Raw genomic sequence first — 15,064 nt, 5'->3', positions numbered from 1 at the left:
GCAGCTCCACGATATTTGAACTGTGTCCTTCTGGCTGCTTGTAATATTTTCTCTTTGACTTGGGAGTTCTGGAACTTGGCTATAATATTCCTAGGGGTTGGTTTTTTGGGATCTCTTTCTCAGGGGGATCAGTGGATTCTCTCCATTTCTGTTTTGCCCTCTGCTTCTAGAATATCAGGGCAATTTTCCTGTAGTAATTCTTTGAAAATGATGTCAAGGCTCTTTTCCTGATCATGACTTTCAGGTATTCCAATAATTTTCAAATTATCTTTCCTAAGTCTGTTTTCCATATCAGTTGTTTTTTCAATGAGATATTTCACATTTTCATCTAATTTTTCATTTTTTTGGTTTTGAAGTATTAATTCCTAATTTCTGGTAAATTCATCAATCTCCCTGAATTCTATTCTTTGTCTGAAGGATTTGTTCTCCTTAGAGAGTTTTCTTATCTCTTTTTCCATCTGGCCAATTTTGCTTTTTAAAGCATTCTTCTCCTCAATAACTTTTTGAACTGTTTTATCCATTTGACCTAAGCTGTTTTTTAGCATGCTATTTTCTTCAGCATTTTTTTGGATTTCCTTGACTAAGCTGCTGACTTCATTTTCATGTTTTTTCCTGCATCTCTCTCCTTTCTTTTCCCAGTTTTTCTTCCAACTCCCTCATTTGATTTTCAAAGTCTTTTTTGAGCTCTATCATAGCCTGAGCCCAATTTCTGTTTTTCTTGGAGTCTTTAGATGCAGGAGCTTGTGCTTCCTCATCTTCAGAGTGAGTATTTTGATCCTTCTTGGGCTCATTTGCAAAATATTTCTCAATGGTCTTCCTCTTGTTTCTTTGCTTGTTCATTTTCCCAGCCTAAGCCTGTTTTTTTGGGGTGCTTCCTGAGCTTTTGGGACACTCCCACAAGGATCTCAGTGTGTGAGGTTCTGTCCTCCCTCCTGGTCTGTGAATGACCATAAGTGCCCCCCTCTGCCACGGGGCCAAGGTGGGGGGGGGCCCTGTTGTTCTATGGGGGGGCCTAGACTGGGATCAGGATCTGAATGTGGTCAGAGCCCCAGAGTCCTGTTCCAGAGGCAGAGGACAGAGCTCTGCAGTCTCTCTCTCTCTTCACTCCCCTCCCTCAGCTAAATGGGCTCATGCCCTGGGGGCTCCTGCTTACCACCTCTGCCTGCTGGCTGTGTGCCCTGAGGGCTGGGCTCCATGTGCTCACTCTGGCAGAGGTCCCCCACTGTTCCCCCACTTTGTGCCCGGTGCTCCCCGGGGTGCAGCTCAGGAGACTCCCCCGCTGCTGTGAGCTGCAGCTCCCAGTGCCCTGGGGCTGCCTCCAGGAGGCTGAAGTTCTTTGGCTCTGGTGGGCCACCCCTCTGGCTGGCCACCCCTCCGACCCAGGGGAGCAGAGCCTTTCTGCTCTTTTCCAGGTTACCTTGAGTAGGAGAACTGCCTCACTGGGTCCCTTTGTGGGTTCTGTCTCTTGAAAGTTTAGTTAGAGTCCTTAGTTTATGAGTTTTTATCAGAGAGCTCCTAAGACTGGATCCCTTCATGTCGCCATCTTGGCTCCGCCCCAAGGCATTGCTTTTTAATAAATTCTAGACTACAATATCTATTTACTTCTTAATCTTACTTATTTAATATATTTTCCTATTTTTACCAAATAATTTTAACAATTCCTACTTTATAATATTTGAGATATAGTAATGCTAATCAGTTTTCCCCCACTTTTAAAATTTTTTTCATTAATCTTCATATGAATTTTGTCATATGAAATATATCACTCTTTTTTCACTTGAAAATTTTCTTCTTGGCATTTTTGATTAGTACTGTATTCAATCTGCAGATTAATTTGAGTAATATTATTGTCTTTATAATAGCAGAGGTAAGGCATAAATATCTAATACCTTTATAAATACTGGGTATTTCTTCATTTTCATACAAGTTGTTTTATGATAATATTTATATAGGTGGTATTGTTAGGATAATTCCCAAGGATTTAATACACTATTATTTTAAATGCTATTTTTACCCACTCTTCCTGGTTTTTAAGCAATATATATAGAAATGTTGATTTTTGTGAATTTATTTTTATACCTTACTGCTATTTTGATAAGATTATTTAGCATCCTGATTAAATGTTTTTTTGTTTATCCTCTTGGGTTTTCTAAGTAAACGATTATGTCATCCATAAATAAAAAAGCTGACAATTGTTTTCTCCTAATTTTGTTGCCTTTTTGTCTTATTGCCAGTGACTTACTGTATTTTGTCATTTGTTGCCTCAATAAATATACTCATCACCAGGTGGGCCATAGAAAAATGAATTTTTTAGAAAAGCGACTCCCTACAAACTTCTTTTTTAAGTTTTTGCAAGGCAATGGGGTTAAATGGTTTGCCCAAGGCCACACAACTAGGTAATTATTGTGTGTCTGAAGCCAGACTTGAACTCAGGTACTCCTGACTCCAGGGTTGGTGCTCTAACCACTGCACCACCTAGCCCCCCCCCCCAATAAACTTCTTTAAAGTAATAGAAAGATTGCCAACTACAGCTATGGAATCAAAGCACACACTTGACCAAATTATAGGCCATTGGAGTATTACAGAAAAATTATTGTAGCTACTCTTTTTATGTTAAATAATATTGTGAGAATTAATATACTTATTTAATATATTAATATCTTACTGGGAAAATTTCTAACTTCAACATCTCAAATGGTGCTTGCCTTTAAGTTAAACATTTTCAGTCATTATTAAAGTATTGCCTTTATTCTATGCTTTCTATTTTGTTTATTATTATATCTATCTATTATTATTCAATTCTATTTCTAAAGAAATGGTTGCTTTGTTTTGTCACTTTTTCTACATCTATTGATATAATCATATGATTTTTGTTGTTTTTCTCTTAATTTATTATGAAACTAGCCTTCTAAATGTTAACTCATTTTTGCATTCCTTTTATAAATGTACCCTTGTTATAATGAAAAATGTTTCAGAGATATCGCTATCTCTTCTCACTATTTTATTTAGTATTTTAGCAACACTATTCATTAATGGTATTGATCTATACTTCCTCTCTCTGAATTACCTTATCCTCATTTAGGTAGTAGGACTATAACCACATCAAAGAAGGACTCTGGTAAAGTACCTTCTTCCTTTTTTTTTTTTTTTTGAGAACAATTTAATACAGAGACTATTTGTTCTTTCAATATTTGCTAGAGTTCTTATACATCTGTCTGATCTGAGAATTTCTTTCCATAGGAGTTCATTTATGGCTTACTCAATTTCTCTTTCTGAGACTGAGTTTTTGGGTTCTCTATTTCCTGTTTTGTTAATCTTTATGTTTTGTTCAGAGAGTCATCCATTTCATTTAGCTTTTCTGTTTTATTAGCAAATAATTGGATTGGGCAGTTTCTAATTTTTTTCTTTCCATTCATTATTAATTCTTCTTCCTTATGAGTTTGGTTATTTTTTTCTTTGTCTGGTCTAAACTTACTTCCAGGTGGTATTCTAGCTTTCTCCCCTTTGATCCCTGTTATTTAGTTTGCTCACTGTTTTCTATTGTTTCTCATTCTTATATATCTAATCTATTCCATTTTGATTTTCCTCTTTTTTAACCATTTACCAAATAATTTTGTTGATTATTTCTTTATAATGCAGTTTAAAGTATGGTCATGCTATGTTCTCTTCCCCTTTTGATCTTTTTATTTGTTTGGGTTTTTTTAAGGCAAAAGGAGTTAAGTGGCTTGCCCAAGGCCACAAAGCTAGGTAATTATTAAGTGTCTGAGGTTGGATTTGAACTCTGACACTCAGGTACTCCTGACTTCAGGACTGGTTCTCTATCCACTGCACCACCTAGCTACCACCCCCCCATTTGATTTTTTTAATAGTCTTGTGAGGTAAATAGTATATTATAATGTCCAGTTTAGAGATGAGGAGCCCAAGATTTAGAAATATAAAATGATTTGCCTAAGTTTTCTCAGCTCGTGAAAAGTAAAGTCAAGCTAGACTCCAACGCAAATCTTATTTCAAGTTCAGTTCTCTTTCCTGGTCAATAAGGGAGATAGATACACATTTATAGAAAAAAGATCCAATTCAACAAATAATCCCTTAAGTGCTATTATGTACAAAGCACTGTATGAGAAACTAGAAATATAAAAACCTATTGAATCATAGACATCATTGGAAGAAAGCTTAATGAAAATCTGATCTAGCCCTTTTATTTTAAAAATGAGAAAAGTGAGTCCAGTGTGACTTGTCCAAGGTCATAAAAGTAGTAACAATTGGGTATAACACAGAACTTTCAGATTTGAAGAAGGGAGGGATGGAGACATACACAAATAACTATGATGCAAGGATAGTGTGCTAAGTGCCAGAGAGAAAAAACTAAATGTGAGCTCAGAGGCTGTCTAGTCTAACCTTTTTTTTTTTCAGATGAAGAAACAGTCCAGAGGGGAAATAATTTGCTTAAAATCACATTGTCATTATCTGAGTCAGATTTCAAACTTAGGTCCTCAGTCTCTAGATACAATGCTATTTCGTTTATCCAATATGTAATATTTGCATACAGGTTTATCTAAAACTCTTAGGAGTCTTGGATGTCAATATCATCAAGAGTAAGGGTTGTTGGATATCCTTTATACCTCCAATACAAAAAATATTCTAAATTCCTTGACTGGTTCAAGAGGTGCTCACTTTGGTATTATTACTGAAGACTGCTGCTAGGTGGCAAATCAGATAGTATGCTAGACCTAGGCTAGGAAAGATGAGTCCAAATTCAGTTTCAGACACTTTCTAGTTGTACTTAACTTCTGTCTACCTCCACTTACTTAACTGTAAAATAAGTAATAATATCTACCTTCCAGAATTGTTGTGAGGATGAAAAGAGATAAACACTCAGCATAGTGACTGAAATATAATAGATAATTGATACATCTTTGTTTCCTTCCTTCCTTTCTTCCACCTATAACCCTATGGTAAATGGAAGGAAATCAAAGGATCATATAATTTAAGGCTGTCAAGGACTTTAGAGGTCATTTCATTTTATAGAGGCTCCAAAGAGTTTAAGTGATTTGTCCAAAGCTATGAAAGTGTCTGAAGCAGGCACTATGGAGCCTTAATGGGACTTAAAACTTGATCACCAAGGAAGACATCAAGGTCATCCACTCCCCCTGGGGCCATTGTTTGCTGTCTTGACTTTTGTCCTGCCACTGGACTTCCATGGCTCTGGAAAAGAGAGTGATACTGATGATCTTATGCAATTCTGCCTCACCTAAATTCAATTCATGCACAAGTCAAAGCATTACCCTCAGATATCATTAGTTCTCTTCAAAATGAAAAACAAGCAACTAGTGACTGGTAAGATTCCAGCATAGTTCCTCTGACTTCAAATTCAGTGCTCTTTGCATTCATCCAGCTCCTTCTCAGTATGAATGTGATGACCAATGGAATAGTGGCTTGATAAGACTTAGGGGTAGTCAACTTACCTATGATAGAGTAAGTAGGAAGAAGGAAGCCAGCCCTTGTCTCTCTGCTGGGAACCACCCCTTTCCCCTCTGCTTGGATGCAGGGATACTGGTTAGTCTTCATTTTTCTAGCATCAAGGGCACCAACCAATAAGGGGAGGGTATTAGCATATCTGAACTATAATTATTGGATCATGGAGCTGTTAAAACTCAGAAAAAGCTTCAAGATCTAAAACAAGCCTCTCTGCCTTACAAAGATAAGGGAAATGAGGTGATCTGATTTGCCCAGGTTAATTGATTGAGTCAATGGCCAAACTGGGCCTAAAATCCAAAAGTGTCCTAACTTATTAGTCTTTTCCTTTCACTACACTTTTCCATGATTGTCGAGTGACAGTAGACAACAGAAGGGAGTGAGAGGAAAGATATCCCAAGTTCTACAGTACTTTTAATCAATATTCAGAATCCAATACAATTATCTGGGTGTAACATTTCTGCCCCACCTCCAAAAGTTGTTTGAGGGTTCAGGACAGTTGAATCTGGGGATAATGAAGAAAGGCAGCAATGGGTGAGTGTGGCTCTGGAGAGAGGAAGGATCTGAGGAGGGTAGGGAGTTCAAGAATGGGATTTCTAGGATTCAACAGTAGAATTTATCCTTTGAATCAGCAATATCTCCACAAGACTTAAAGCCTGGAAAAGTTTATTATTGTGACAAGTATTATACATAGACCTCGTTCTCTGGTGCCCTTGAATTATATAGTTGAATGCTGCTATCTTTAAGTTTTACAGAAGGAAAGAGATTGTATTATCATACCAATTCTATAGTGTATTGTCCATTCAAGTTAGGTGTGTTTACATGTGGATCTCAGGGAGACTTGAATAAATATCTCTAGAGCATGTGTGTCTAACCCATGGCTCTTAGGTCACATGTGGTCCTCAAAGGTCATTCATGTGGCATTTTTACATTTTATTATTATACTCATTGATAATATGAGCTATATGATGGTCATAAATAAATTTTAAATTCTCCATGGGGCCTTTGACAAGTTTTTGTTGGGCAATGTGGCCCAGAAAAGCTTAAAGGTTGGATACCCATGCTCTAGAGAGTTTCCTCTACATACCCTTCTTCAAGGGAGACTCTGATTCCTGACAGCAGAGAAAGCAGGATATTGGGATCATGAGACTAGTTCTGTTCTACTCAGAGAGAGGATACAGTGCAGAATTATATCTGTTCCCCCTTCACAATACTATTAGACTAGGAAAAATAATTTTTAGATTTAAATCATTATTCTGATCCCTGATTCAATTTATATCCAATAGCTTGTCTCCCTATCAAATACCAGTTATAAAAAGACTACCATATATTACTCTACCAAATAAATACATTTTATAAGCCTATAGAAAACAGTAATTAGAGATGTTCCACAGATGTTATATTGGACAATACACAAAATGAGCCATTCCACTAAGAGTAAGATAGCACAATCAAGTAAGACTCTTCAATATCACCCATGGGGGAATGTCCCTAAAATCTCTAGGGAAACAAGTCTGGAACACTGATTATTCTTAATTGGCTTCTTCCAACACTCTATCTCTATCTGGGAAGAGCCTAGAATAATGTATGTCTTTTATTGAGGCTGGAAGTCAGAAGAACTCAGATCTCTCCTCTCTCTCTCAAGCTCTAGCCAAGTCCATCCCTCACATAGGCAGAGAAAATTTTGAAATTATTCTGCATAGGGGAGAGTCTTAGGCAAAATAGACTTGAGTCCCAGGTTACATTCCTCTTCTGGGCTGAAACTTTTTGCAGTCCCTTGCAAAATCAATTGGGCTAGGCTTGAGATCTGAAACTATACATATAAGCATAAACAATTCTTTAAAATAACAATAATGATTTTTTTCATGGTACCCTGAGTAACCAACGTATGCTACCATAGAAAACAAAATAAAAAATGTTTGCAGTAACAGTACAGGCAATAGATATGGTACTATGAAGAGTATCATCTGAGAGGGACAATTGTCCTAACTACATCCATCTCAAAAGGACATGTATATTTAAAATACAGTACACAATCATAAACAATAAGGTATTGGAACAAAACAAAGCTAGCTCATTGCAAAAATAACATGGTTAATAAGCCTATATTAAAAACACAGTATATCGACAAAGCAACAGTCATGGCTATAGCATGAACATGATACAAAGGAGTCAAATAAATAGAATAGCAAAATAAAAAAAAACAAGGATACACAAACTCTCAGTAATTTACACTTGGAGCAATAAATATAAGATATTTTTCACAGGCAATCTCTAGTATTGTCACCGATGTAAGTGTATGGCTATTTCTTCAGGTTTACTTGTAACATTACAATTTATCCTAATGACCAATCTAATTCTTTTCCTACTGACTAATCTCTTCTTTTTTCTATGCCCAATCTCTTAGGAACTTGGTATGAGTTATTTTTCTATCAGTCAACTATCTTACCAGACTCTCAAACACCTTTTATTCTCCAAATAAAATATCTTAATTGCCCACCAGATGGCATTATACTTGAACCATCAGCCTAAGGATTTCATCAGAGTCTAGCACAGAGACAGGATAATCTTTCTAAATTTTTCTACTCCCCACTGGCCATCAGAGGCTGTAGATGCCTAGACTAGTCTTCCTATTCCTGAGTTTATGACTTCAAGCAATAATATTGTCCGAGTCCAAAATTAAGGGAATTGAAATAAAATATTCAAAATGAAATATAAGCACAGTCCTAAAGCCCCTACCCCATCTGACTGAGTTTTCCCTAGTTAGGTCACAAATCCTCTCAAACTCACAGGACTCAGGTACTTAACATATTGGCATTACAGTTTATTGAGCCTAGGGACTATGAAAAGAAATAGGTCATGCACCCCCATATGGTGCCATCTGCTTCCAGCCTTCTCCTAAACCTCTTCCCAATTGTCTTCTCAGTTTCTCTGGGGTACAAAATGGAAATTACTTAACCATATGTATCCCAGGCAAGGGGAAGGAATAAAGGAAGAATAATATGTATGAGTATCGATGACTCTGTCTTTGGTTCAAGGACTGTAACCAGGAAAAGTAAGGGAAAGAATGTTGAAAGAAATCTCTTCTCTTGTATCCAGCACAAATCAAAATAACTGTCATTCTTAGTATGTGGGATCATTTTGTTTTGTAGAACCTATATTCAATCTCAGGAATCAGGTTCTTCTCAGCATCCAGGGTCTTTGACAAGTCTTGCTTACTGACTAATAGACTTGAATTTTATCAGTAGTGGCAATTAGCAGCCACCCAAGTCCAATCACCCACAGGACAATCAGCAAATGAAAATCTTAAGGGTTGTAGAAGGAAGGGAAGAAGTCTAAACTGTATGCTAGCATCCAGATTGTGTACCTTTTTGTCCTACCACAAAGCTTTTTGACCCAGGATAGTCAAGTTTCCTGGTCCCCTCTCTTTCCTAGAGAGTACTGACTCCATCTCACTTTCGAATAATTTATAAATTCTATTTCCTTCTATGGAAACTTTTAGGGTCCTTAGTTTACTACAGTGATGAAAAAGTGATGATGAAACATCAGCTACCTAACATTTTCAGTTTACCCATCACTCCTGTCTATATTTTCTTTTTTTCCTCTGGCATACTTTCTATCTAAGGATAAACATGGGTGCTTTTAGCTCTAATGTTCTATGAATTTCATATTGCTGGGGTCTATGCCTTTTGTGACTCCACATGAAGTGAATTGTGTTTGAGTGACTGAGAATTGCTCTTCTGTCTTCCTAGAGACATTGCTCTGAGTCTCATAAATCAAAGAAGGGTCCCAAGTATAAGGTAAGAGTTAGAGGTCAGAGAAAGAAGTTATATGGTTGCTAGGAGATGGGGGACCAGGAGAGAGACACTTCAGAATAGGTAGAAGAGATTTTGTTGGCTTGAGGGTTGGGATATGAGTCATAGATTGGACCTAAGAGGAGGAGAGGGATTTCTTTGAAGAGTTAGAGGAGAAGGACACAGACCAATGGCCAATTGTTGTTGTTGTTGTGGTTAAGTCATTCAGTCATGTCTGACTTCATGGACCATAGCACGTCAGTACTGTCCATAGAGCTTTCTTGGCAAAGATACTATAGTGGTTTGCTATTTCCTTCTTTAGTGGATTAAGGCAAACAGAGGTGAAGTGACTTGCCCAGTTAGTAAGTGTCTGAGACCAGATTTGAACTCAGGAAGATGAATCTTCTTGACTTCAGGCCTGGCACTGTGCCACCTAGCTGCCCTTTTCTATTGAAGACACCACTATCTTCCCAGTCACTCAGTTTCTCAAGTCTGGATAGCTATTTTCATTCCTATTTAGACTGGGAAACTGTCTGTCATTCTCATTACCTTACTGGGGTAACATTATCCATTATGTTGTAAATCCTGTCCATTCTGCTTCCTTAATATCTCTCATATATGAGAGGATTTTATGCCATCTGAAAGCTTCCACTCTGGTCCAATTTGTCCTATCACACTTGCCTTCTAGTTGCTCTCTCTGCCTCAAGTTTCTCCCCACTCCAAGCCAGTCTCCCTTCAACTATTAAAGTTTTCTTAAAAACTGACTTAAGTCTCCCTTACTCAATAAATTCCGGTGTCTCTCTATGATCTCCAGGATAAAATATACAGTCCTCAGTTAGATCTGTCCTGTTCTTGTCTTCACAATCTTTGTAAACCTTACCCTTTTTTTCTGTAGTACTGTTCCTCCCACAACTCTCCATCTCTGCCTATAATTTTTTCCTTCCCTTCTGTATTTCCTGATTTCCTTCAGATCCCACCTAAAATCCCAGCTTCTGCAAGATTGATTAGGATGTCACTTTCCCTCTATGGATTATCTTCTATTTGTCCTTTCTATATTTTATTTGTGCATAGCTGTTTTTGTTCCTGTTTAGACTGGGAAAGCAGGAACAATCTTTTTCCTTTTTTGTACTCCCACTACTTAGCCAGAACACACAGTAGGTACTAAATAAATACTTGCTATTGATGTAAACTCACTCCACTTAGGCAACCATCCAGTACATTTCCCAAATCTTCCATCTCTGCAGGCTAGGCCATAATCAGACTACACTTATTTGCCCAGCAATCATCAAACATCTCTGAAGTTCAGACTTCCCAGTTTTTTTGGAATTCTAAGTTTCTTTTATTGGTTCATGCAAATGAGTGGATGAGAGAAAGCAGAAGCAGTCGATGGCTTGGGGCAAATTTATTGTCTCTGTTGGAGTACAGATGCTTTCCTGTTTTTTTCATATACAAATGAGCCATTAAAAACAAGGTGCAAAGTAATCCACTCAAATCTGAAAACTCACCTTTTACTAGGTGCCAATGGAGTCTCCACATAGCATTACAGAAAAGAATGTAAAATGTCTTTTAAAAAATTAATTTTTTATTATAATCTGAAAATAACCTATGAACAAGGTGGATCATAAAACAGAAGACGTTTAATTAAGGCAGAATGAGGTGAATAATAAGGAATTGAATCATACAGGAAATGTTTCTTGCCCCTATAAATAAAATGGTTGCCATCTCCCATGAATCCAGAGAAGCTGATACTTAAATTCTCATTTAATCTCTTTAGATTCCCACTATTGTGGAGAAGGACATAGTGTAAAATCATAGCATCTGTGCCACCTGGTTCTTGAGTTTCTCTCCAGGCTCAGTTGGACAGACTTAGAGAGCACTGATGGTGACTGGCAATCACAGAAGCCCCCAGACAGTTCTGGAAACATCACTCCATGCGTGGCCAGGTCACAAGGCATCCTCCAGTGAATCCTGCCGACAGTTTGCATCTGCCAAGCCCAATCCTGAGATCTGTTTCCAGAAGCCTATTCTCTTTCATCACAGAGTCAGGTACCTCTGAGAAGGACCATAGCTTGCTAATGACTTCTCCACTATTTGTCCACATCTGAACCTTCTGCCCTCTCTCAGATTTCTTAAATCCAATACAGTGAACTTCCCAGGACACCCCACTGTCTTTTCCTTAAGGCAATGTGGTATCTTCAGAGCAGCAAGTTCTTGACTCTGGACCTTTCTCACTCCAGAGTCACACTAGTAATCACAGAAAAGCAAAATAAAACCTCAGGGAAAGCTAGTTAGGAAATGGACTTTGCAGTCTCTTTAAGATGTAGAAAACTTGGGGCAGCTAGATGGTCTGGTGGATAGAGCACCAACACAGGAGTCAGGAAGACCTGATTTCAAATCTAACCTCAGTCACTTAATACTTATTTAGCTGTGTGACCTTGGGCAAGTCACTTAACCCCATTGCCTTGCAAAAATAAAAAAAAAAGATGTATAAAACTTAAGGGGTGCTAGATGGCCCAGTGCATAGACCACCAGCCCTGGAGTCAAGAAGACCTGAGTTCAAATCCAGCCCCACTCTGACCCTTGATACTTACTATCTGTGTAACCCTTTGCCTAGCCCCCCCCAAAGTAATAAGCTCAAAAGGTTTTCATTCTTTACAAGATTAAAAAAACCACCAGTTATTAAGTTAAAAGCCTTGAATTCAAATTCCTCCTCTGATTCTTCCAACCTGTGTGACCATGGACATGTCATTGAAATTCTCTGGGCCTGTTTTCTTATCTGTAAATTGTGGTTGAATTATATAATCTGTGAGTCCTTTTCAGATCTAAATCTATGCTTCTCTGGCTCATTTGTTTTTCTCAGCCTTTTTCCTTGAAGTAGCTGTTGTTGTTTAGTTGTGTCCAATAATGTGCCCCATTTGGGACAGAGATATTGGAGGGGTTTACCATTTCCTTTCCAGCTCATTTTACAGATGAGGGAACTGAGGCAAACAGAATTCTGTGACTTGCCCATGGTCACACAGCTAATAAATGTCTGAAACCTGATTTGAACCTAGGAAGATGAAGACTCCAGGCCCTGTACTCTATACATCCTGTCAGTTGCCTAAGCAGCAAAAATCCTTAGAAAACTCTCAAGTGCCCATGGGCTTATTTAAGAGACATGTGGGGAAATGATAAAGAGACAGACAGACAGAGACTGAAATGAGAGAGAAACAGAGATACAGAGAGAGACAGAGAGACAGACAGAGACAGAGAGATAGAAAGACAGAGAAAGAGATTTAGACAGACAGAGAGAGAGAGACAGACAGACAGATGGAAAGAGAGAGAAAGAGAGAGACAGACAGAGATAGAGGGCAACTGCTTTCTGGTTTTCTAGGTCGGGGCTGGGGTACAATAAGTTCAGATCAACATATCTAATAGTAGCAATTAAGAAAAAGATGAGCTAGTGCTATTTAGCATTTAAGTCTCTTCACAATCTGGACTTTTCTAGTACTGCTGTTATGCCTTCTGAGAACCAGCCCTGCTGACCTATTTGCTGTCCCCCATAGAAGACATTCTTTTGGGGGGGGGGGCAATGGGGTTAAGTGACTTGCCCAAAATCACACAGCTAGGTAATTAAGTGTCTGAGGTCAGATTTGACTCAGGTCCTCCTGACTCCAAAACTGATGCTCTATCCACTGCACCACCTAGCCACCCTGAAGACATTTCCATTCTGGTCTACTAGCTCTCTTTCAGGACTGAAAGGCAATCCCTCCCCACCTCTGTCCCTTGCAATCCTTGGTCTCCTTCCATACTTGACTCTAAAAATCTATATGAAGGCTCTTCTAATTTCCTCAGATACTAGTAGCTTCCCTTCCCAAACTATCTTATATTGATTTTGTTTATATTTTATATGTAATCTCAAAGTCCATTTAAGACTCTTTTCTTTGGTAAAGATTGATTACTTAATGTTCAATACTTGGATGAAGGAAGGATGGAGCTGGGAAGAAAGTACTGGGTCTTCTGGTTTCTAGCTTTGAGAGAGGAGACGTGCAATTCCACATTCAGTTCAGGTCCCAAAAGGAGGAAAGAAGACTGGGAAGAAGTCAACATGTAGAGAAGCCAACATTTCATCATGTTCATATTTCCAACTTTTCACACTAGAGATTTCAGAGAATTTTCACTTGGGTAAGATCTGAACCTCTTTCTTTTACTTGAACTGAATTCTATCTTTTCTCATGGGAGAGTTCATTCACTCTGTATTGTCTAGCATATTCTTGTATAAATTCTTTCTCTGATTTCTATTTCCTATTGACTTGGATAATGCATTTATTTATTATTCACTCTGTATACTTTTTTGTGGAACTGGTATTCAAGAGGAAATAAGTCAAACCTTTTTTTTTATTATTATTTTTTAGGTTTTTGAAGGCAATCGGGTTAAGTGGCTTACCCAAGGCCACACAGCTAGGCAATTATTAAATGTCTGAGGCAGGATTTGAACTCAGGTACTCCTGACTCCAGGGCCTGTGCTCTATCCACTGCGCCAAATAGCCACCCCAAGTCAAACCTTTGAGAAATCTATCATCTGTCTAACTATCCACTATCCAGCTTATCAGCCATCCATCCATCTATCATCTATCTATCTATCTATCTATCTATCTATCTATCTATCATCTATCTATCTATCTATCTATCTATCTATCTATCTATCTGTTGTTTTTCTAGCAAAAATAATTTTTAGGTTTAAGCTGAATTCTTGATTGTTCTCCCTTAATGAAGAAGAAATCCCCCAATACACACATATATACTTAACACATATCTATATCTATCTTGAGGGGATATATCAGGTATATAGTTTGACATCCCTATATATATATATATATATATATATATATATATATATATATAATCAGATATATATCTTGGAGGCCTTCTCTATTAAGGGATAACAATCAGGAATTCAGCTTGAACCTAAAAACTATTTCCTCTAGACCTACAATAAAGGAATAGATAAATATAATTTTATCCCAGCACTCCATCACCACCCCACATTACACAAGGAGAATAGCATTGTTAGGCTTTGGCCTCAATATCCTGCTTCCTTTCCTAGCAGGAATCAAAATCTCCCATGGTGGGGGGTAGATAGAGGAGACTAGAATTATCTATTCTTGTCTCCCTTCAAGCTGCATCTAGATGGACCCATGTGGGCACATGATTCCAACATATATGCCACTAATCATATTTATATCTATATATGTGTATACTTATATATGCATATACCCACATACATGCTTATGTGTTTATACATGTGTGTATATATACAGACATATTATATAAATGTGTGTGTGTGTATATATATATATATATATATATATATATATATATATATATATATGTCTGTACCTTTTTTCTTATGAAAACTTTCTGAAGGCAGGGACCTTTTCACTTTTGACTTTGTATCTCCAGAACATAAATGCAAACATATTAAATAATTAGCAAACTCTTGGGGATTGATGATTGCTGTCCCTAAGGCAATGATGTCAAAGAATCACAATAATAATGTCTGTCCTTCATTCTTTGTTTTTTTTTTGTTTGTTTTTTAAGGCTTTTGCCAGGCAAATGGGGTTAAGTGGCTTGCCCAAGGCCACACAGCTAGGTAATTATTAAGTGTCTGAGGCGGGATTTGAACCCAGGTACTCCTGACTCCAGGGCTGGTGCTTTATCCACTATGCCACCTACCCGCCCCTCTGTCCTTCATTCTTAAAGAAGACCATGACATCAGAGAGATGATGCCATGACAAGCATATGAATTGCATTTT

This window comes from Macrotis lagotis, chromosome 5, assembly GCF_037893015.1.
Source record: "Macrotis lagotis isolate mMagLag1 chromosome 5, bilby.v1.9.chrom.fasta, whole genome shotgun sequence".
NCBI classification, from domain to species: domain Eukaryota; kingdom Metazoa; phylum Chordata; class Mammalia; order Peramelemorphia; family Peramelidae; genus Macrotis; species Macrotis lagotis.
Note: the sequence above shows the minus strand (reverse complement) of the source record.